General features: G+C 45.3%; 1 long non-coding RNA gene across 3 annotated transcripts in view; it reads right to left on the bottom strand.

Moving 5' to 3' along the window:
* Positions 1-3983: 3983 nt before the first annotated feature.
* LOC126517737 (uncharacterized) overlaps positions 3984-25322 on the bottom strand; it is a 67440-nt gene continuing 46101 nt past the window's right edge. For all 3 annotated transcript variants that reach the window (XR_008609786.2, XR_008609784.2, XR_008609785.2), the window contains 4 exons: positions 24093-24464; positions 19424-19559; positions 7277-7372; positions 3984-4148 (listed from right to left, as the gene is read on the bottom strand). This is a non-coding gene — a long non-coding RNA (uncharacterized lncRNA). The remainder of the gene's footprint in view (positions 4149-7276; positions 7373-19423; positions 19560-24092; positions 24465-25322) is intronic.

Genomic DNA, 25322 nt, shown 5'->3' on the forward strand with positions numbered 1-25322 from the left:
GGACAAGCCAAGGTGTAAACACGGAAAGATAAGCAGGGTAATATCATCAGCAATTTCCAAGATATAGTAAAAGCAGCGGAAGAATTCTGTACTGACCTGTACAGTAACCCAGAGCAACCACGATAGCGCCATTTGAAGTAGTAATGAACAGGTTTCAGAGGCTACTTCTATAGCTAGCCAACAAGTTAGAAAGCCTTTGTAAGACAAAAAAAGGGGGAAAGCAGCAGGAGAAGATGGAATAACAGTCAATTTGATCAAAGACGAAGGAGACGTGCTTGAAAAGATTGTGGCGCTTCTTACTATGAAAAGTCTCACAACTTCAAGGATTACAGAGAGCTGGAAGAATGCTAGTATTATATGCCACAAAAAGGGACACGTCAAAGAACTGAAGAATGATAGGTCCACCAGCTTACTTCCAGTATTGCATAATATAATAAAGATAATTTCCAACGAAATAGGAGCAACACCTGATGTCGGTCAACCATTACTCTTCATCTACAACCTCAAGGGAACAGAGGATGCGCGGACAGAATCGTACAAATACTCAAGGGTAACATTAACGGGTACATTAAAATGGGTCGTACATATTAATATGTGTCAAAAAGTGTTCACACAGCTTGTATTTCTGTGCAGGAAGCTTGCAACAGCCCCTGCTGTCAAGCTGTCAGGCTCTAAATCTCTGGTATGTCCCGTTCTTGAATACAGCAATGTTGCATGGAACCCATACCAAGTGTATCTTATTAACAAATTAGAGGCAATCCGAAACAAGGTGCTTCGCTTCATTTATCCTAATATTCTAGGAATGACAGTGCGACACTACTGCGCAATCGCATTGCCATACAAACACTTGAAATCCACCGGCACGTTGCTTCGTTGAAATTTATGTATATGTTATATCACGATAGCACTGCTGTAAATAAGAACGATTATGTCAAGCCACCCTACCAGTACTTGTGCAGAATAAATCATACCAAGTGCATCAGGCCATTTATAACACGCCATGACACTTACAAATACTCTTTTTTCCATCTAACATAGAAAAATGAATCAATCTGTCACGTGCTTGCACGTTTGTTGAATCCTTGGAGGCTTTCACCACTACAATCGAAGAACTCTTTCTTGTGCAATTCCTTGAAATTGCTATGTCACTAGATTGCTAAATTCATTCCTATACTGTTAGCTTTGTATGTGTGTTGCACTGAATCATGAAACTCATTTTTTTAACGAAATATGTAGACAACAATGTCGCATAAAACATAATGGTGAAGTATGATAACTATTCTTTAGATGTATTCTTATATTTCGTTGACAATAATACCTATGTAATTATTGTTCAGTCCTGTAAAAGCCTGCTAAGGCTCACAGTATCCAATAAGTAAATGAATGAATGAATAAATAAATAAATAAATAAATAAAACCAAGAGAACAGGCTGGCTCATGAAGAGATACTCTACAATGGATCACACCCATGTCATCAATCAGGTAATCGAGAAATCTGCATAGAACAAGAAACCTCGCTATATGGCTTTCATAGATTATGAAAAGACATTTGAACAATAGAGATACCAGCAGTCATAGAAGCATTACGTAATCAAGGAGTACAGGAGACTTATGTAAATATCTTGGAAAGTATCTGAATTCCACAGCTACCTTAATTCTCCACAAGTAGAAAGACACCTATAAAGAAAGGGATCAGGGAAGGAGAGACAATTTCTCCAATGCCACTCACTGCATGCTTGGAAGGAGTATTCAAACTAATAAGGGGTGAGGATCAGCGGCGAATATCTTGGCAACCTTCGGTTTGCAGATGACCTCATCCTGTTCAGCAACATTGGGGACTAGTTGCAACAAATGATTGTGGAGCTTAACAGAGAGTGTAAGAGTGGATTTGAAGATTATTATGCAGAAGACAAAGATAATGATGAATAACTGGGCAAGGGAACAAAAGTTCAGGATCACCAGTCAGCCTCTAGGAGTCTGTGAAGGAGTATGTTTACCTTGGTCAATTAATCACAGGGAACCCTGATCATGAGAAGGAAGTTCATAGAATAAAAATGAGTTGGATCGCATACGAAAGACATTGTCAGCTCCTGACTGGAAGCTTACCATTATCATTGAAAAGGAAGATGTACAATCAGTACACTTTACCGGTGCTGACACATGGGGCAGAGACTTGGAGATTGACAAAGAAGCTCAAGTACAAGTTAAGAACCACGCACAGAGCGATGGAGCGAAGAATGTTAGGTGTAACATCAAGAGACAGGAAGAGAGCGGTGTGGGTCAAAGAGCAAACGGGGATAGCCAATGTTCTAATTGACATCAAGAGAAAGAATTGAGCTGGGCAGGCCATGTAATGTGTAGGTTAGATAACCGGTGGGCCATTAAGGTTACAAAACGGGTGTCAAGTGAAGGGAAGCGTAGTCAAGGACGGCTGAAGACCAGGCAGCATGTTGAAATTTGGAAATTCGCAGGCGCAAGTTGGATTAGCTTGGCGCAGGACAGGGGTAATTGGATACAAAAAGGAGAGGCCTACGTCCTGCAGTGGACATAAATATAGGTTGCTGCTGCTGATAATCTGATTCACGTCAGATGTCACGTGACTGATTCGCCTGCAAAACTGTCCGTTGTGTAGATCAAGCTTAAGGGGACGGTTGTCAATGTTGTCAAACGTGGTGCTACAGAATTTTATTTGTGTGTTGAAACAATGACAATTACACGCAAGGTGTGCTTTTACCTCGAAGCAAAGGGTAGGCCTATACCATACTTTTCAGTGTATAACCCACACCCCTAATTATAACAGCCGGAAAAAAAGAAAGAAAAAAATCTGCACGTATAACCCGCGGAAATAACTGCATACAACACTCAAATATTTGCAAAAACAGTCCATTCACAAATGCATGACCCATCCACATCGTATCCTCAGCCAGCGAGTCTGCTCCACTTCTCTTTGGTGATGCTTATAAGCACAAAGAAAAATAATCAGCACCATACTCGACAACATTGGCAACTGTCCCCTTACGGAAGCCAGAATTCTTAGACCTTGGTCCCAGCCGACCATGGCACTAATTGCTTTAAAAGCATCAGTGCAATTTAAAAGAAACGGGAATCACTGAAGAATTATAGAATGTGAGAACTAATGCTTTCCTTTTTTAAAGTCCTATCTTGCTTTATTTTTTTTCTCGCCTTACCCAATCCCCCGGACACAGTAGCCAACCGGACACTTGATCTGTTTAACCTGTCTGCCTTTCACCTCGTTTTCCTTCCCCTTCCTAAGCATGCACAAGCACCCAACCCTGAATTCCAAGTTAGCCCATTCCTACTATAGGCTTCCTTGTGCATTTTCCATGGAGCACAATGGGTACACATAAATGTGATGACACAGGTATTCCCTCTGATAATCTTTGTTTCAATTGTTCCTTACGACTCGTAAAGCTAACGTTATTTACATTTACATTATTATAATGGTTAACTGTCTTAATTATGCACTTTTGTGCAGATACAAGCCACACCTTTCGCGTGATGGACATATTTTGCTGAGGTACTCGCCAAAATTTGGTTAACGTGGCTTCTATAGAGAAACTATCTTCTAACACACTTGTTAACTTAAACAGCTTCATTGTGCCTGCCCACCTATTCCAAATGTCTTGCAAAGATGCATTGTTGTTCCACCTACATAGTCGTTGACTGCACACCGGCAACTCCCCCAGCCAACAACACGACGTCAAAGGTGATTCCTTATGATTCCTCTCTGTTACTCGAGCCAGCATTACCATGACTGTTGTTCCATTCAATAAGATTATATCTAAGTTTAACTGATAGAAGCACGAATTCCGTGAGTTTCCCCCCTAGTATTTCCAGACTTCAATATCTCTGGGAATTCCCGGTTTTCTAACTTGGCAGACGCCCTGCAGTCTTGTCATGACAGGACAAGTTAGTAGTCCCTATGGGGCGAACAAGAGCAGTAGTCACTATGGAACACAGAAGAGCAGACACCACCAATTTTAATTATGCAAGAAAGTGTAAAAACAAAAAAAGGTAGAGACAGGGAGATAAGAGAGAGAGAGAGAAAGAATTTGGTCGTTGGCAGCTAGATAGTTCCATCCAGCTTTCCACAACTGCGTGGATGCTTTCAGTGGGGTCCACACCACCTGGAAAGAAAGAAAGAAAGAGAAAGTATGTGTGAGGCCACACAACGCAATCTGAAAAAAAAAGAAAGAAAAAGAAAGAGAATGAACATCATGTTGCATTCATTTACGACCTTCAGATGCTGTGATCTGTGAGAAAGGCTGCTGGCACACTGTCTACCATCGTCCTTTCCATCAATCAGTATTCTGTGCGGAACTTGACCTTTCGCAATATCTTGCTAGCCACCTGTCGTCTTGTGCCCGTCCGCCTAGCAGACGAACTTTTTCAGCTTTCCACAGCAATCTTTCAGTAACGTTGCTCCCAAACATGGTATTGGCCGCTCCCTTGTTCGCAGTTACATTGAGTCCCGGAATATGCAGAAATATCGACATTAAATGTATTCTTTTTTTTTTCAGTATTGCACAGATTGGTGGAGGGGGAAAAAGACCGATTTCTGAACCAAAGGTAGGTTACTGCAGAAAGTGGGCCAGTTGACTCCTACAGGAACAGTGAAAATAGTCATGCATAGGTTTGCAAGTGTAATGTCACTGAAATGTTTATTATACATGGAAGTAAAGCATGGATGAGAAGCCATGTACATTATGATGCATTAAGGAGCAGTGAGGCATGAACAAGGAAAGCATACGTGCTGACGTATGCTACGTCATTCACTTTTGCCAAGGCTGTCCAAGTCACTGTCCTTTCATGTGGCACTGCCTCGAGGGAGCGCTAAATAACAAGACTGTTAAAGTTATTTCGACGCGTGCTGCTTGCAACCATTCGCCAACCTGATTGAGAATCACCGCTGCTTTGCATTCTATGTTGGGACTATTTTTCCCGGGCACAACGATCACCGTGTCACCTGCACAAGCTTGAATGAATGCTCCGGCCAGCATTTCTACATACAGCCGCCCCATGACCCCTACATTCCGCAGCAGTGAACTGATGGGCGACCCCTGTGGGCTGAATGACACAGAAAAGGAATTGCGCCTGAACAATACTGGAACAAAGCTGAGCAGAAAATACCGAACTACACGGTAACCAGATGGGGTGGCACGCCAATGATGCTAATCAATAAATCGGGCATTAAAAGCGAGCCCAGTGGAAAGTGACGTCCTTGGCATAGAACAGTTGGGCATTTTTTGTTTGTTTTGGAGAAGAATCTAGTTTGCTACAGTAAAATCTTGATATAACGAATCACACGGGACTTGTGGTTATAAGCCAGCCGACAAACCTAGGAATGAAAATGATGTACCTCGGCAGTAGACGTGTGTGCAGACACCCATACTCTCACATAAACATGTTTCACTCACATCAAAGCTGCTTTATGTGAAGAAATCAGTTATTTTCTTCTGGCGCGTGCAGCACGCATGCCCGATTAGCAATGCGTCTAGATCGTTCCCTTTGCGTACTACTTCCTTGGGCATGTCATTGCACCGAGTGATGAAAGTGCAGACTTTGTTTGTGTGCACTAAAACATCAATGTTTGACGCAATCTCATCTTCTGTGTTTGGTGACTTACAGTGTTTCTTTCGGTCATCATCGTCACTGGAGACATCACGAACGCAGTTAACAATCTCTTGTCAGGCGGCTGCCGTTAGCGCTGCATTGTCACTCGCCATGTGGGCATCGAAGGAAAAGACAGCGGGCAGCATTTCTGCAACCTTGGTCCACAGGTCTCCTGGGTTGTTGTGTGTCACCTCCAAGTCATCTTCAAGCGGCACAAGCGCTTTGACAAGCCCTGCTTTTCACCAGCAGTTGTTAATGGTGGACGCCTTCAAGTTAACACCAAGCTCCTGCGAGCATTTCCGCCACTTGAAGAATATGGATTGCAGTCGGCTGCTTTAGGCGGAGGCTGATAATGAACCGCTGCATAAGGCCCTTACGAAATTATGCTTTCACACTCTTCATAATACCTTGGTCTAGGGGTTACAGCAAGGGATGTGCTGTTTGGCGGCAGAAACTCCAAGCGAACGTGCGTCAAGCGAACATTCACAATGTAAGCAGAGCAGTTGAAGAATGACCAGTTGTAGAATGACCTGTAGAATTCTTCGGTCATCCCTCCTCATTTTGTTGTCCAGTTTGATGAGCCACTCGGAAAAAAGTTCTCCAGTCATCCAGGCTCGTTTGTTGGCGCGTTAGTCGTATGGTAATAACATTACGTTTTTCATGCAGCGAGGCTTCGCGTACTTGCCGATGACGAGCGGTTTAATTTTCGTCGTGCCGGTTGCATTACAGCAGAGCAGGACTGTCACGTGACGATGCAACTTCTTCCCTCCTTTGCAATGCTACCCTTTGAAGTGCATCGTCTGGCCTGGCAGGAGCTCATAAAAACATGCGGTCTCATCTGTGTTGGAAATATCGTTTTCAGAGTACAATTCAGTCACCTCTTGAAAACGATCATTGCGCCACGAAATCCACGCCTTCTCTGTCAGCAGCTTTTTCCTCGCACAAGACTACCTGCCAAGTTAATCTGTGCCTTTGGAGGAAACGAAAAATCCAACCCGCACTGACGTCGAACCCAGTTGTTTCAAGTGCATCAGCAAATTCGCAGGCTTTTTCTTGGAGCATTGAGCCAGACACGGGAACGTTTTCCAGTCTGGCATCTTTGAACCACGTGGGAACAGCTTGGTTCACATTTTGAAAGTTTCCTACTTGCAAGCGCGGCAGTTTGGGTGAGTTGGTATGTCATGACTTTTTTAGGCTTGTAGCGCAGCTCAGAAAGAGCTCACTCTGTTCTCAGTTCCTTTTCATTACCCCTTTCAACTTCCTTTTTGCTCTTTCTGAGCTGCGCTACAAGCCTAAAAGAAATGTTAAATGTTAACCACAGGTGAACATTTAATTTGCTTTACATCACGTGTGATACCGCTCGAGCTGGATATCTTGCATCGGCATGTATCCTCCGATTTTGCTTTCAAAAGACAGTGAATTGCACATCAAACTTCTTTCTCATCCTGTGTTCCTGCTTTAGAGCAACAAATGACACTCGCTGCCTGTCATTCAGTGTTGGCCGAAGGTACTAAGCTAGAAACTTCGTATTCAGTACTGAAACTCGGCCAGAAGCAAAAGTTTTTCTGGTATGTTGTCTGTAGACAACAGGCATAAATAAAGGGTTAATTATCAATTTACACAATTATAAGTATAAGCTTACTTGCTCATGTGAAGACAGTCACACATTTCAATACGACACATGATGCCGGAGTCAGAACTGCAAGTATGATTTCCAGGAGTGCAAAGCAGGTCGCACCTGAAATAAAAGAAAAAGAGATATGAGCATTTTTTCAAGAAAGTATCTCATTCACACTTGTTCATTGCCATGTAATGCTACTGCATGCATGCTCTGCACCAAGAACACATATTGCAGTTCTGTAAACTGAATCCCTTACAACAATCAAAGCGGGCAAATTTGATGCATCGATTAAAATTTTATGTGAATAGTTTGGATTGTTTATAAGCATTTTGCAAAGGTTTTACTTGCGTATTAGTGGCCTATTTGAAAGCCTTGTGTATTACATCAACTTTCTCCGCTTTAGACGAACTATTAGATTCAATATACAGAATGGTGACAGTTTTTTCGTAGCCGAGTTGTAAACTTGATAGTTTGTTTATGAAAATGTGTGATTTTCAACAATTCTTACATAAAATATTGAGACCATAAATGAGAAATTTGCTACGAACGACGCCTAGATTCTAATTTGTTCTTGTAAATGCGAAAACCTCATGAAATTTAGTGCAGTTACGGCGACGAGAAACAGTTTCTCTTTTCCGATGTATTCAGATTGGAGCCCCAGAGCTAACACTTCCTTTTAAAAACATGGATCCACTTCATCGTATAAAATGACGGGCTTGAACACAGCGGATCAAGTTGTTCTTATAAATGCATTAGCTTCAGGATTGTCAAAGTAAAGAAAATTAGGTGTACGAAGTCGGACAAGTTGTAGAGTGGTGTGTGTTTATGTGCGTGTGTGTGTGTGTGTGTACACATGCAGGTGTGCGTGCGTGTGTCAACAAGAAACCGAGGGGCCCAATTGTTATTAGTCATATCTTGAAAAGCCAACAAACAAGGACACCAGGGATAGCATACACCAAATTACTTGTGCTTATTAATTGAATTGAAGAAATAAGTTGATGGCAACGAAAATGGATGAATGCACAACTTGCCACAGCTGGGGCCCGAAACCACATTTTCACATTACACGTGCGTATGTATATATATATATATATATTTATATATATATATATAGGAGAAATAAGTACAGGTGGCAGTGCAAAGGCACACTGGCTTCATTAGTATAGCATAAATGCATAAACACGACGTTACTCTTTAACATTTCGGCCAGTAGGCCAGCCTTCATTTGCATTTGTCAAGAAAAAAACAGCGCAAGACGTTCCGTTTTTTTCTTCTCTCTCTCTGTGTGTGTGTGTGTGTGTGTGTGTGTGTGTGTGTGTGTGCGTGTGCGTGTGCGTGTGCGTGTGTGTGTGTGTGTGTGTGTGTGTGTGTGTGTGTGTGTGTGTGTGTGTGTGTGTGCACGTGTGCGTGTATAAAAGCATTCTGATGCTATACTCAACCAACTTCTTTGTTTCACTAAGGATTTGTTTGCTGCCTTCAGACAAGGATTTGATATAGACTATTTTTTAGATTTTGCAAGAGCTTTCGACTTTGTATGTCATGATCTACGACTATTTTTTAGATTTTGCAAGAGCTTTCGACTTTGTATGTCATGATCTACTTATCCATTAACTTAATCAGCTCAGTACTGACTGAAATGCGTTGTGTTGGATTAAGGGGTTTCTTTCCAATCATGGTCAATATGTGACACCAATAACTATCCATCTACTTTGTCACATTACATCAGGAGTGCCACAAAAACACATTTTGGGGCCTTTGCTCTCCGTGATTTATAATAATGATCTCCCTAACTGTGTAATCTCATCATCAATTAATCTGTTAGCAAATGATTGTGTAATATACTGCAAGATTACCAACCATGTTTCATATAAGTTGAAAGGGGATCTCTGTCTAACAAATGGCTTATGAAATTTGATGCTAGCAAGTGTAAATCGATGCGCATATTGTGCAGGGTCAGCAATGGCAATAACTGTAGATATATACTTTGAATGACACTTTGATAGCATCAGTTAACACTCACAAGTATCTTGGCCTTCACATAACTAATGACCTGTCTTGAAATATGCATGTTAATTATAGTACTGGTAATGCTAATCGCATGTTATGATGTCTTTGTTTTCCATGGTTCCTACTTCTGTAAAACTAACACTCTACAAAATCCTAGTTCGGTCAAAACTAGAGAATACAAATCTGCCATTTGGGATAACAATCGAGCAGCTCGCTTTAATTTTTCCAACTATTCCCGCCATCTCAGTGTAACATGACAAAGAGAGATGAACATGATACAGTGTAACATGTACGTAACATGTCACATGTATGAAACATTTTTTCAAAAGTGTAACACATTTTTCATGCAGTGTAACCTGTATGAAAAAATAACAGCGGATTTGCCGGAACTTTCATTACGCCGCAAATGTGCCTGCCTTTGTCTATTCTGCAATGTTTATCACTCCAACTATGTGCTGAAGAACCAACTTATCACCCCACCTTTCTATGTTTCGTGCCAATTTAACCACAGATATAAAGCTGCCGTCTCATCCTACCAAACAAACAAGTACCATGATTCCTTTTTATCCCTCCCCCCCCCCCCCCCAAGTGTCGGCTGTAACCACCTTCCTGCTTACATCATTCAGATGTATCAATCATCGATGAAGATGTATCACAGATACATCTTCATTCAAAACAGCAGTCCACCACCACTATCACTCTACATTCTTTATATAATTGCCTGCATCAGGCACGTACCGAGAATATTTTTCGGGAGGGGGGCCCAACCCAAGGTAACTTTTATAGTTCCTTGGGTTAACTCGAGTTAATCGCGCGGGCGCCGAATCGATGAGAAAACTGGCCTTCATACCCCAGGAGATGCCGATAAATACCATCATCCAGAAGGAGTGAAAAAGGCAGCAGAACGTTGACCACCGAGAAGCTGTCAAGTCTCAACATTGATTTGGCGGCGCTTTATGAATGTGTGTGAGGATTGGTGGCGTGGACGGGGAAGTGGGGGAAGGGGGGTATGCCATTTAATTTCTGGTACACGGCTGGCCTGCACATTATTTTGCTTTGTTCCCATTTGATTCTGCAGCGCCTTTGGGCATTGAAAGTGTGAATAATAAATAAATTATGAACAAATAAGGACGTGGCCCCTTTTCATCAATTCATCTTTAAATAAACGCACCCCATCGTAACAGTTTTGGTGGCCGGTGCGGGGTAAAACAACGGCGTCCCCAAAGAATGACCAGGAAAATGCAATCCATGGACAAAAGCGCAATCCATGGAGCGTCACCGAAGTCTCCGAATTGCCAGTCTGCCACTACAGATAGCTTCCGACGGCGACAACCCACCACCTTCTTCCACCTACCCATGGCAGCCCTACATTGCACCACCAACCTTCGCCAGGAAAGCCGGGAAGACTTGGACGGATGGCTCCGCATTTACCAACGCGCAAGCCCGTTCAATGGCTGGAATGCCACCGCCCAGCTTAATAACGTTGCCTTCTTCCTCAAGGGAACTGTGTCTGTGTGGCTTGAAAACGACGAAGAAAGCATGACGATGTGGGAAAAGTTCGTAGACGAAATCAGGAAGTACTTCAGAGATCTGATAACTAAAAAGAAGCGTGCAGCTAGCAAACCTTAATGCAGCAAGCCCAAGTTCCTGGCCAAATCTGCACGACGTACATCGAGGAAGTGCTGAAGTTGTGCAAGGCCTTGGACCCTCAGATGACAGAAGAGGACAAAGTTGGTCATCTTTTAAAAGGGATCGCCGAGGACGTGTACCAGTTCCTCATCGGAGAAGACAGTCTGGACTCCATAAGTGACGTCATTCGGCACTGCCATGGATTTGAAGCCTTGAAAGCTCGGCGTATCACACCAAAGTTCAGCCGCATGGTCACCGTAAGTAACGTTGCCAGTGTTGACGTGGTCCCAGCTCCATACGACCTTGCGTCAGTTATTCGGCAAGTGGTGCGCGAAGAGCTTGACCTACGTGAGGTGGCTTGTCTCTCGACCCCGCGGGCTCGAGAGCCATTTTCTCACTGAGACTTCCGTGAGACGTCCATCAACGCCGCCTCCGTAGACGCCTACAACTTTGCTCCTCGTCCAAGAGCGGCAAACTCTACCATGAGCGCGGATCCCAGTTATCAGTTCCATGACGGTTACTCCCCGTCCACTTGCAGTTTCCTAAGAGTGAGACGGCCGTGCGAGTTATCCTGCTACTGACAATTTCAGTGCGTCCCGTGAGCGCTCCATCTGCTTCCAATGCAGTATTTGCGGTCATGTCGCCAGATTTTGTTCTTATCGCCGTCGCACTCACCACGGTCCCATGAAGTGTGTGAAGTGATTTTAAATAGAGATGTGCAGTGCCGTAACTGTCTCTCACAGGAGGACACTTAAACAGCACTGCACAGGGAAAGGGGTGTGGAGAGAAAGATATGGAGAGGAAAGGCCAACCCTTGCGTGGTGTCCCAACACACCAAACACCTGCTGACGCAGACGCCCCTAAGGGGCAGTCCCGCGCACTTTTTATCGGCGTAGCAATTCATCGGCACGGCGACGTGACGCGCTGGGCTTTTGGCTCTGATAGCAGGACAAACCACCAGGCGAATTACAGTAGCGACTCACCAGCTTCTGTGCGGAGCTTGACTCCGCCGCCTTCATGCCAGCGCATGTCTCTATCTGCACGACGAAGTCTCACGTCACCGCCGCTGGGAAACTAGGTGGCGTGCCCAATGGAGGGGAGGTCGCCAGTCATCATCAACTACACGCCCCTATGCCTCCGCCAGTCACCATGTGTCATAACAAGATTCGTGTTTCAGTGGACAATGTTGCTACGTTGGCCTTAGTGGACACAGCAGCGAGTGTCTCCGTTATCAGCCTGGATTTCAAAACCCGACTGGGCTCTAAAGTGACGTTTCGCTGGGATAACGCTAATGCATTTCGTTCTGTGGGTGGAGAGTTGCTGCGACCTGTTAGAGTGTGCACTGCGTACATCTATTTCTCCCAGAATGTGTATCAAGCCGAATTTGCAGTGCTTCCTCAATCCACTCACAACATAATTCTTGGCTTCGATTTCCTACAAAAGTGCGATGCCACTGTTGACTGCAGTACTGGCGAGCTTTTCCTGTATCCTCTTGCTGACCAACGTGCTACCCGTTCACACACTCTTGGCGTAAGATGCTGTTAACGGCATGTTCCTAATCCAGAGTTCGAGTTGCTGCTTGTGGTGTCGATACATTTGATGCAATTGTTGAGCCTGTGCCTTCGATGGTTGTGAAGAAAAGTGTGCTCGTACCTCGATGCGTCCTCTCTGTGGCCTGCAAAACAGCTACACTGTGGGTGTCAAATTTAGCCTCCCAATCTGTTGTGCTACCCAGCGGTATGCGGCTTGCCTCTTTTGAAGTGGATACCAGTCTCAGCATAGGTGCTTTAACTGATGACACGTCACACGAATTCCGAGAGCATGGGGCTGATGACTGTGTCCCTGAAGACTCGTCGTCTTTTTTAAAAATGATCAACAAGTCACTGTCTCAGAGAAGCGCCAAGCCCTGGTCAGCATCCTTTGCAAGCATGCATCATTATTTGATTTCGGGCAGAACGCTAACAAAGTTCGTGTTCCAACTATTGGGGCTTGGCACAGGATCGACACGGGATCTGCGCAACCTATCAGGCAGAAGCCCTACCACGTGTCCGCGTTAGAGTGCAAGACCATCGCTAAACAGGTCGACGACATGCTAGCCAAGGGCGTCATCCAAGATTCCTCTAACCCTTGGGCTGCGCCGGTCATCCTCGTGAAGAAAGATGGATCCTGGAGGTTTTGTGTCGACTACGGGCGTCTCAATTCTGTGACGAAAAAGGGTGTGTATCCACTTCTCCGGATCGGTGGCGTTATCATCTGCCTTCACTTCGCATCCTACTTTCCATCTGTAGACCTCTGATCGGGCTACTGGCAGATACCCATGCATTCAGCTGACAAAGAAAACCGTTTTTGTGACCCCAGACGGCTTATTTGAATTCAACGTCATGCCGTTTGGTTTATGCGGTGCGCCTGCAACATTTGAGGTTTATAGACATGATACTGCGTGGCCTGAAATGGGAGGTTTGTTTGCGTTATCTAAACGATGTCATTTTCACCGCACTTTTGCGGAGCACAACCATCGACTGGACGTCGTTCTGATGTGCCTTGCCCTCAACTCCAAGAAATGTCACTTTGGCCAAAGAGAGGCGCTAGTACTTAAACATCTAGTGGACAAGCAGGGGGTGCGCCCAGACCCACAGAAGGTCGCTGCAGTTAGCAGCTTTAAACAATTGCAGTCACAACGCAAGCTGAGGAGCTTCTTGGGTCTTTCCTCGTACATCCGTCGTTTTGTGCCCAACTATGCCAATACTGCCTACCCTCCGACTTCATTGCTGCGCAAGGATAACCCTTTCACCTGGACAGCAGATTGCGATTCCTCGTTTCGTCAACTGAAGTTTCTGCTGTCTTCGGGACCCATACTTCGCCATTTTGACCCTTCTGCCACAACAGAATTGCACACCAACGCGAGTGGAATTGGCCTCGGCACCGTCCTCATCCAGCGATTTGGTGGCGCCGAGCATGCCATTGCCTATGCCAGCCGTTCGTTGAGCAAGGCCGAACAGAATTACACTGTCAATGAGCAAGAGTCTCACTGTCGTCTTTGCAGTCCAGAAGTTCTGGCCGTATCTCTGCAGGCGCTGCTTCACGATCGTTACTGATCACCATTCACAATGTTGGTTGGTTGGTCTCCACGACCCGTCTGGCCGCCTTGCTCGATGGGCGCTATGTTTGCAGGAATTTGACTTCGCAGTCCGTTGTAATAGGGCCCGACATCATGTGGACATAAACTGTCTTTCGAGGCTCCCTCTACCAACAAGTGCATGTGACGCCGACAATTTCGATGAGTTTCTGGCCGCCATCGACGACATTCTTTTTCCCGACCTGGCCACTTTCCGGCAACAGCAGCATGACTGCAGCCTGGATGCCCTCTTTGCCTCAACTTCTCAACCAACAGGTAAAAATGGCTTTGTCATCCAAGATGGCTGCTCTACAAAAATAATTATGCGGCTGGTGGCGCCCGCCTCTTGTTAGTGGTCCCTAAGAATTGGAGAACCAACGTGCTCCGTGTTATGCACGATGACTCGACCGCTGGGCACCTAAGTTTCACCAGAACATACCACCGCATTCAGGGCCGATTCTACTGGACTAGTATGCAACGGGATATTGAAAAGTATGTGGCCAGTTGTAACAAGTGCCAGCGTCCTAATACTGCTCCGGTAGGTTTCCTTCACCCTGTGGTGCCACCATCATCTCCTTTCGAAAAGGTTGGAGTGGACCTTCTCGGGGCCCATTCCCTCACTTAACAAACGACAACCGTTGGATTATAGTTGCGTCGACCATCTGACATGTTACGCTGAAACCGCAGCAATGCCAATGGCCACAGCTCGATGTTTCAAGTTTCCTCCTGTCGTCTGTTATACTGCGTCATGGACCCCCTCGTGTTATTGTGAGTGATCGCGATCCCCAATTCATGGCCGACGTAGCCAAAGAGCTGTTGCGTCTCTGCGCTTGCCAGTTTTGCCATGCGACCTCATATCACCCGCATACAAATGCTGTCGTCGAGCGCACATACAGAGTTTTGACCAACATGCTTTCGATGTTTGTCGATTGCAGGCACAAAAATTGGAATGACATCTTGCCTTTTATCACATATGCCTACAACACTGCAAAACATGATACTACCAGCTACAGTCCCTTCTATCTTCTTTATGTCAGACCATTCCGCAGATTCCTTGACACCGTTCTACCTTTTACTCCTCATGTGGACTCTTCTATTGCCCAGACCCGCCGCGGTTGCTCAGTGGCTATGGTGTTAGGCTGCTGAGCCCAAGGTCGCGGGATCGAATCCCGGCCACGGCGGCCGCATTTCGATGGGGGCGAAATGCGAAAACACCCGTGTACTTAGATTTAGGTGCACGTTAAAGAACCCCAGGTGGTCGAAATTTCCGGAGTCCTCCACTACGGCGGGCCTAATAATCAGAAGGTGGTTTTGGCACGTAAAACCCCATAATTTTTTTTCTATTGCCCAGACTCTCTGCCACGCTGAGGAAGCACACCGCATAGCTAAGCTCCGTACGTTGGCATCCCAGGACCACTCCAAAATCAGCTACGATTCATGCCATAAGAATGTGTCAAACGACAAAAGGGACACAGTATGGCTTTGGACACCATTTCACAAGCGCAGTCTGTGTCAGAAGTTTCTGGCTCGTTACACCGGGCTTTTCGTCATCACCAATTGCCTAAGTGATGTGACCTATTTGGTTGCTTGTCTCGTTTCTAATGGCTACAGGTCTAAGAAGATGCAACTTGTTCACGTCGCCCGCTTGAAACGCTGTCATCCCTGTGACTCCGAGTGGGCGTAACAGTTATTCACCCAGCAGGCTTTGGCTGTGAAGGGAGGAGTGTGACGCTGAAGCTACAGGAAGAATGGAGGAAGAGAACGAAGTGCGGTTGTCTTTTCAGCGCCTTGGTGTCGGCGCAGCCCCTTTTCATCAATTCATCTTTAAATAAACACAGCCCATCGTAACAATATATAAAAAAGGAATTAATTAATTATTGTATAGAAACAGACAGCTGGCCATCCACCAGAAGGCCTGTTTTACCATTGGTTTTTCTTCTGTTCTCGCGCTTGCTGTGAGAGTGTCGAAGGCCAACTGCACTTCGTCTTCACACTCGGCCACGCTGCAAGTTTGCAGTACGGCTTGCAACCAGGACATTTAACAAGGAGGCAACTTATCCAGGGAGTGAAGTCGCCATCAATGGGGCATGCAACCAGCTCCTCTTCTGGGTGGCACTGGATGTTTTGCCTTGGTCGCAGATCTCACCAACAATTATCCCATCAGAACGGGGCATGTACAGCCGGAGATCCTGTACACTGTACAGCCACTTTGCTCACACGTCGCATACTTCTTCGCAGTGTTGCCGCTGATGGATCGATGCTCACAGATGCACTTGAATCAGTCAAGCTGGATGAAATACCGCGTGCGTTGAGTGTCTGGTCTCTTGTGCGTCTGTCGTACATGGGGAGGTTTTTGATGACAATGAGCTCAGTCATGTTATAGTCGCCTTTGCTACCTTCACTGAGGCCTTCCTCGGGGTGAGGTGAACAGCAGCGAATTCGGCCAATGGCTGCACTGGCACCCAAGGATATGGCTGCGACGGCTCAGAAACATCTCCTGCTAGGATCCGCAGGCAGATCGGGCTCCTGGAGCGGTAGAGCCAATGCCTCAATGCATTAAGAGGAAGCTTTAGCTCGGGTGCTCCTATCTAAATACAAGTAAAAAGAGAATTCATTTTTCTCGGCAACCACTACACCAAACTTGATGAGGTGCGTTGCATTTAAAAAACAACTTAAAATGTAGTGACTTGGTTTCAGATTTTAGGTTTACGTTGGAAATTTTTTGCTAAACTTTGGAAAAAATCGCAAATTTTCAGAAACCGAAACTATCAAGAGTTTGCAACTCTGTAACTCAGGAATTAAAAAATGATACATATATCTCATTGTACATCTCAAGCGGATAAAATTGATATGTTACACATGAATATCAAAATTTAGTTATGTGTATATACAGCTTTTGCAGAAACCTTGTAAATAATGTAACAAGTTCATGTAAGATATAAATTGGCATATTGAATTTGTCCGCTTTGAATGATCTAATAGATGCCATTTACAGAACCGCAATATCTTCTTGATGCAGAGCTATTAATATTTAAACTACGTGCTTCTATTTTGTTCGAACTTTCGAATTTCTGAAAATTATTTCAACAAAATTCAGACACTAAATCGAAATTCCACTTCCAACAGTCACTAGAATTTAACTTTCAAATGGCACAAATTTCATTAAAATCGGTTTAGGGGTTATCTCAGAAAAGCATTTTTGCATTTTGCATGTATTTGAATAGGCTGCGTAGGAGTTAGGCCCGAGCTAAAGCTTCCTCTTAATGAGTTTGGGAGCCACATCACCAGCCACAGTGGACGAAATCTCAATCTATTAAAGTGATGTCCTGTGCAGTATGTGCAGGTGCAGCTACAGCGGCAAAATGGTGTTGCTCCCGAGCTTTGCAGGGTTTTTATTGTGCTTTGGCACCACCTAGAAGCCACCCCACTGCAACCAGCCATATGTTGTTTGGCCAGGCAGGTCGAGCACAAAGTGTGTTGACTGCTTGCAGCCACAGAATGGAATGATTCTGGAATCCATAGTTCCAGGACCAGCAATGGTTGTAAGGCTGCAGGTGGGAAACCGAAGGTGGCGGAAATGACGTGGCCCGGCTGCTTCAACGGCAGCAAGATGGATAGCACAATATTCGTCAAGCTGCCTACTGAACCGCCCGTTGAGCGAGGAGGGTAATCTGCGCACAATGAGGCTGCAGCACTCACGCCAGCTGGACCCATAGCCAAAGGAGCGTGAATGGCTGGAAGTACGACTATGGGAGCACGAACAGCATCCCTTGCTGGCTGAGAGGCCGATGGTGTGAAGGGAAGCGTGGACGGCCTTCCCTGGGAGCAGGAGACAAGATGGTTTGGTCCCATAAGGACTGCCCTTAGGCCTGGCCGGCCCTAGGCTGTGTTTTCGTCGAATAGCCATTGTAAAAAACCAGACAGCCAGCACGCAACCTCAGAGAAAAGCGAGTGTTCAGTGTACAGGAATACCTGCCGTACGTGCCCAGCTGCTACCGGACAATCGTCGGAGAGACCTGTGACCAGTGCAAGGCATCCAGTGCCACCTGCCAGAGGAGCTGGTTGCACGCTGATCAGCTTATCAATGACGAATTCACTCCTTGGACAAGTTGCCTCCATGTTAAGTCACGTGGTTGCAAGCCATGCCGCAAATTTCGCCAAGTGTGAAGACGCAATGCACATGGCCTCGGGTGCTCGCACAGCGAGCACAATACAAGAACAAAAGCATTTCATTTCTATGTGTCGGCCACAGTCCGGCCTTCATCAAGAGTGCAATTGCAAGCACACAGAGCTTAACCTATACATTTTCTCTATAAGAGTGACAAAAAGAAAACGAAAGCGTAGGAAGCCTTGACTACAAGAACGCATGCATTCAGTGGCGTCATGAATAAGAACATGCGTACATTCACTCAAGTAAAAAAACAAGAAAGAAACAAAAAGCGTATGCAGTTTATGAATACGAACTCACACATATGTTCAGTGGCATTATGAACGAAAAAACACTTAGGCAGCCTACGCACACAAACAAGTGCAGGTTCAGTGGCATCCACAAGGGAGAACGACGCAGAGAGTAGAACGTAGGAGAGAGGTGCCGCATGCTATCACAGAGCATGCGAGGGATTGCAGCTGCCTGGATCGAGAGTTTCTTTTGTTCCTTGCTTGAAGTTACTGCAACTTTTGTGGGACCACGAAGATGGTCAATACACCCCCTATTGATTATACAATACCCGTAGAGTGGCCTCCCTTGACCTAGAGTTCCACGAACTGCATTCCATTGCATTCATTGAACAGGTGGTATGTTTTGCATATGCGGGCAAACCGTTTTTTATACAAAATCTTTGCATGCATGAAAAAAAGATAAAAGATAAATTATATCATGAAGTTATATGACAAAGCATATGACAACACAACAGAAGGGTTAGAGGAATCTCAAATAAATGCTGCGAAAATTGAGATAGAATCAGTGCAACTGATCTTTTCTGATGTGAATGGCTTTCGTTGCCCCTTTTACCCGTATTCGCAGCAGTCAATGGTTCATGGTCGGCGGTTGAACGCTCACTGCCGCCAAAAGGCACCGATGAAAAGGTAGTGTGCACTCACACAAGAGAGTTGTGGCACCGAACATTTTCCCTTTATTCGTAAACTAATAGAGCTCTGTGCGACCTGCCCACTGCACTCCAATAGCTCGGGGTGCCTGATGGTTTCGATACGTTTCGTGGAGTGCTTGGGAATGACCGCCCTCATCACCTTCGAATTGAAGAGAATAGCTCACTAGAAGCACTCGGCTATTCGGTCCCATTGTCTATCATCGTTTTACGGGCACTCGTACCCTTCTCTTCAATGCTTATATTTTTAGAGATTCAAAGAGACTTAGCAAACAAGAAGTACTGAAAACAGTAACATCCACATTCACTTACACAATGTGATCAGTTCTGGGTACCACGTGTAAGTCTGGCAGAAGAACTTGATAAGACCTTTGATGACACCCAAAACAAGAAGGGTTTTCCTGGTAACCGAACATAACACAAATGCTTTCGTGAGCCATATCATGGCCTGTAATAGAAAACAAGAGGTAAATTTGGTCAATGTCATTACTTCACTATAAAATATGTTTATTATTAGCTTGTATGTTTGCATGTTACATTTGTGCTTCAATGCAAAACACGACATTTGTTGAGAAAGTAATTGGAATGCAAACGCATATTTCCACAAAGTTTGGGAATTAATATATCAAAACTGGTGTCATCCTGAGAATTCGTTTCAGGTGGACCCACCTCACAAACTCCATGGCTAGAATTTGTAAGCTGTAATATAGGTCATAAGGTAATTAGTTTGAAACATAATTATGAATTTTTGTTAATTAGTCGATTATGCATTTCAATTTTTTGTGCAAGTAATGTTCGCCTCTTCGAATAGACCAGCTCATGAACTAGAATTGTGGCTTCTGCCACGGGCAACCTTTGAAACTTTTTGGAAGTGTTCGCTGAAACACCCTGTATGTGCCTATGTGTAATATGGGTATGCCCCCCCCCCCCCCCCCCCACACATACACGTATGTATTCGTAGTTCTGGTGTTGAATTCACAGAGGAGCGGGCAAAATAAATGGGGTGGGAAAAAGGATGATGCCTTTAGCTGAATGCCCTACATGTTGGTCTAGGCTCTAGATCAAGGGAGGACCATAGTGTCACGGTTGTCATCGAAGCACCTGTTAAGGACGACGCCGAGGGTCTGGATCTCGCACAGAACGTCCACAGTTTGCTATTGGTGAAATGCGGAATCCCTGTAGAGCAACATTTGTAAGCGCTTCAAAGAGCACCAGGTAGCAACTCATGTTATATCTCCTCTGCTGCGCCCATCAACAGCACTAGGGATTCCAAGTATAATCTCAACTTATGGTACAATTTAGGAAGCTTGCGTCACTCCTTTACCTGTCTTCCTACAAACTCTTTTGTGAACCTCTGAGTATTCCTGCGCCTACTGTGCCATCAACGACACCACCCCTTATCGACGTAATGTCGGACTACACTTTTTCGTGAGCCATTAAATCACAAGAATCTGCCATAGCATCATACTTTGCCTCAGCTGACCTGCCACCTATGGCCCCATAGGTAACTACCAATATGCGGGTTTTGTCTCTATATTCCTGGAATTTTCAAAAAATAAATCATGGATATCTACTGGGCCTCGAACATATAACACTTGACTACCGTATTTTCGAGATTCTAAGCACCCCCCGATTCTAAGCACCCCCCCTCTATTTTCGCGATAAGGTTAGGAAAAAAGTTTGCATGCGAATCTAAGCACCCCCCTATTTCTTAGCAAGAGCGCGTAGCCAAGGTCGCCAAACGCGCTTGCTCACTCAGGAATCATTGCTCGGCGGACTTGCAGGCATGCGGTCGATGCTTCTGTTGGACGCGTTTCGCGGCCATCTGACCCCGGAGGTAAAGACAAAGCTTCGGAACATCAATGGCGACGTGGTTGCGATTCCAGTCGCATGACGCCAGTGCTGCAACCCCTCGCATTTCAGTCAACAAGCCCTTCAAAGCCAATCTCCGACAGGAGTACGAAGAGTGGGTGCGAAACCCTGACCGGAAGAAGACGCCGATGGGAAAGCTGCAGAAAGCGTCCCTATCAACCATCGCAAAGTGGATTTCGGACGCGTGGAAGAGGGTCTAAGTGGACGTTGTGGTCAAATCATTTAAGAAGTGCTCGATCACAAACAACTTTGACGGAATGGAAGACGACCTTCTGTGGGAAACCGAGAGCAGCGATTCAAGTGGTGCGACGAACTCGAGTGGCAGTGATGGTGACTGAGCATCCTGCACAAGCGGTGGGCTCACTGTCTGGACCAATCTTTCTTTTGGATGTTTGCAAAATAAAATGTTATTTCTCGCGCCTATCTCGTCGTGATGTTGCAGCGACAAGAGGGAGGGGGGAGGGAGGGTCATTCTAGATTTTTCGAATCTAAGCACCCCCTTCACTTTGGGCATTGCGATCGTGAAAAAAAGGGGTGCTTAGAATCGAGTAAATACGGTATATGTAGAAAGAACATGGCTCCTCGGTGAATGTGTATACATAGACAGATCAGTCTCGTCGTATGCGTCAGGTGCAGCTTTCGTTGTACCAGTCATCCGACAGCTTCTTCTGCATAACAAGATGACACTAACATCCATGGAACTAGTGGCAATCAGACAGGCAGTTCACTATATTTCACACCAAAGTCTTGAAGTATCAACTGTTTTCAGCGATGCGAAACTGGCTCTACAGCTACTTAGAGTTACTATGAAGGAAAGCTCTTAGAGTGTTGGCTCTTCAAGCTGCTGAGCTATACACTCTAGTGAAAAGGAATGGCCACCACATTACATTTCAATAGTTTCCCAGTGAATGTGGTGTACGTGGCAAAGAACTGGCTGATGCTGAAGCAAAGGCACTCGAAGAACCAGAGCTATTGCTTGCAATTTTTTCAAGAGCGGACGCCAACTCCCTTCTCTCAAGCGCCATCCCAAAAGTGACAGAAGAGCACTGGGATAATCTGATTAATCCCCACAGACGCTTCCCAAGATTGGACTATGATGAAATTTAAGCTACCACCAAAAATTAAATGCAGCTGCGCCAGCCTTTTGCACAGCCTAAGGCCGGGGGTGGCGTTTACACGCAGGTACGTGCACGACACGCGATGCACCCAAATCGCCAGATTGTAAGCTGTGCAACATGAATGAGACTATAGGTCATGTGCTGTGCGACTGCCTTCAGTATGTGGAAGAGTGACAAAATTGAACAATGACCTTATGTGCCTCAACAGCCCAGCGCTATCGGAGGACGGTATTTTAGGCCCTTAGATAGACAGGCCTTACTTTTTTAAAAAGTCTGGGCCTGAACTATGGGCTTTGAGTAGACCAAATTTCTTGCTTTATATTTTACGTCCTCCTTCTCTTGTGACCATCACCCATCATACACCTCTTCCCTCTTTTCCTCTTCCCCTACACCGAGCACAAAGTACCTGGCTAGAGGAATGCATCTCAGGCCGCCTTCTCTGCATTTCGTATCATTAAACTTTCTGTCTTCAACAATGCTGGCGTATGTCTGGCACATATCTGTTGCACTACGATACCCACACTGCCTCCTATTTCTCACTAAACTGCCAAGGTACGCAGCTACCCTGTTTGCAAACTACAACACACGGACCGGGTTTTATTAGAAATATTCGTGCATGGAGTCATTACAGTATTTTAGTTGTGTGTTTCAATGAAAGCATGAGCTACGAACTCAGTTTACAAGTCCCCTGGGGAGCAATATTTGCTAGCCTGTCGAGTGTCCATTGCGCATGCCTCTACCTCCTCGTCAAGAATTAGCCCAGCAGCAAGATATTACGACGACCAATCATTTTCCTCCACATGACAATCTTTTCTTCTAACACATGTGCACTAGTCTACTTAACCTACTTAACTACATTACTGATTACATAATCAACATAACTACTTAACCAAGTTTGAATAGTAAGGAGTAGATTATTTTATTCCAAAAGAAAACAGAAGGGAGGGTTTCGTAAAATGCACAGTAAATAAAATACCTTCGAAAATAATGGTAAAACCCATTGCAAATCAAATGCCTAAAAATTGGGCAGTTTGAAAAAATTATTGCATGTCTTTTACTGCCTTCAAGGGCTCATATCGCCACAGACACTACTGAAAAAGCTCTGAAGGCATGCCAGTACACTTATTAGGCATATCTGTGTTCGTACTGTGACAGGAGATGGCGGGTGCATGCGTGTATAGTTAAGGAATACATACTGTGCCCCTTAACGAATGACCGTTCTCATGCTTGTTATGCTTCACCGCAATACTTTTGCGTATGCTTCACAGTGTAACAGTTGTATTGAGGCGAAACTGCCTTTCGGGAATTGGCATTATGCAACGCTCTGTGCTTTCTGAGCTTCAAAGCCAATTGCGAGGACCACAAAAGCAGAGTCAGTGCCATTGCTGACAGCGGCGAATTCTTTCAATAAAAAACACGGCGCCAAATGGCAAGAAGCTTAATAGTGAACGTCAAAGCAACTAGGCTTAGTGTTGCCGCGGTAGTGGCTATGGCTCTCAGTGGATCTGCATGTGTGAGCGCCGGTTTGAGGCGGTCAGGTAATCAAAATGGCGGGAGTGGTGGCTTCGATCTGTTTCGGACCTGCGGTCACGGCAAAAAATCCGGAAAATTACACTGTGAAGGGTTCTTGTAACCGGAATTTCAGACGTTGTTATATATTAACTCTATGGGGTACGTGGTAGTGCCGTGAATCGATCCGAATTATCGGGCATCCATAAAGTCTGTCGTTGACTATACACTGGCAGTTCCTCCAGCCGATGACACGGCGTCAAAAACGATTTGTTACAATTCCTCTGTTACCCGAGCTAGCATTACGTGACTTTCATCCCAATTCAATAAAATTACAGCTAATTTTCCCTGATAGAAGCAGAAATTTTCTGAGGTTTCCATGAATATTTCCAGACTAGTCAACATGCCTGAGAATTCTTGGTTTTCCCGGTTGGTAGACACCCTGTCAACATTATACACAAGCTTATTGTGAAAATACGTACCAGGCTGTTTGGTGGCTGAACTTGCCCCAACAGGTGCCGTGACAGCGCATCGTTTTCGTTGCTGCGAACTACATACCATAACAGCAGCAACCCATGAAGTGCCAGGCAAATTTCCGTATCGACCAGAGGTAGGAAGCTGAAGGCGAATTCAGTTTTTAGTGCCTCACGGCTGACTTTCCTGGCACTGTTCAGAAATTGTTGCCTGATGTGAGGTGGCAGGAGTATGGCATTAGCATGTAGATAATCAAACAAATCATAGTCCAGTTGCACCTTTAAGAGCGTCTACGTGAGCATCAGGATAACCCATTCGGACCTGGTGATATATGGGCAGAACGACAACACTGCACTCACAGTGGGTATGGTTGCTTTTTCCTGGAAATGAGAAGCAAGGTAAAGATAAGAGCAATGAAATAAAGGCACTTATTAAATACTCAATCATGCAAATAGTCGGTGTAATGCACTAGCTTTACATGGCAGGCGTAACCATGATGAAAAAATAAAGCGTTTCATAACACTCGGGGCGCGTTCTATCGCTACGCGCGATCGTTGCAATGGTACGGAACGGTTCGATAGCCCTGCTTCGCATGGTGACACACTAGAAGCATATGTATTGTGCACGAAGAATGACTTGCAGGTAGCAATCGATCTGCACCAGCGTGCTACGCACTTGCGGCAGAAACCGCGCACGTCGCGAGAAATAAAACCCCAGGGGTTTTGCGCCGCGTTTCAAAAATTCGCTAGGCAGAGAAAGGCACAGCAAACACTTTGCCTCGTTGCAGTGACCGCGCGCAGCTACAGAATGCGCCCAGAGTGTTATACAACGCATCTTAGTTTCAGAAAAACGTGTATTGTGAGCAGCATAAGCGCCAGGAAATTCTCTGTGCAAAGCAAGGCAATGCAACTGCTTCACCCCGTTGCCACGATCGCGCGCCCCTATAGAATGCGCCCCGGGTGTTATGCAAAGCGTCTCAGTTTCAGAAAAGTTTGTATTGAGAGCAGCGTAAGCCCCGGAAGATTGTCTATGCAAATCAAGGCAATGCAACTGCCATTCGGGCATCCCGCGACATCACATGTAAGCTGAATTCTCTGCAACTTGCAGTTTTTGCAAGTTTCGTGAAACAGCAAAACCAGCACAGCACTACACGATAACCAATCTAGTGAAATGCGGCAGCGTGGGAAGCCCGAAGTCGAGTAAAAATGAAACCTTTCAACCGCCCGCGTCATTGTAAG

Source organism: Dermacentor andersoni, chromosome 3 (assembly GCF_023375885.2).
Source record: "Dermacentor andersoni chromosome 3, qqDerAnde1_hic_scaffold, whole genome shotgun sequence".
Lineage (NCBI taxonomy): Eukaryota > Metazoa > Arthropoda > Arachnida > Ixodida > Ixodidae > Dermacentor > Dermacentor andersoni.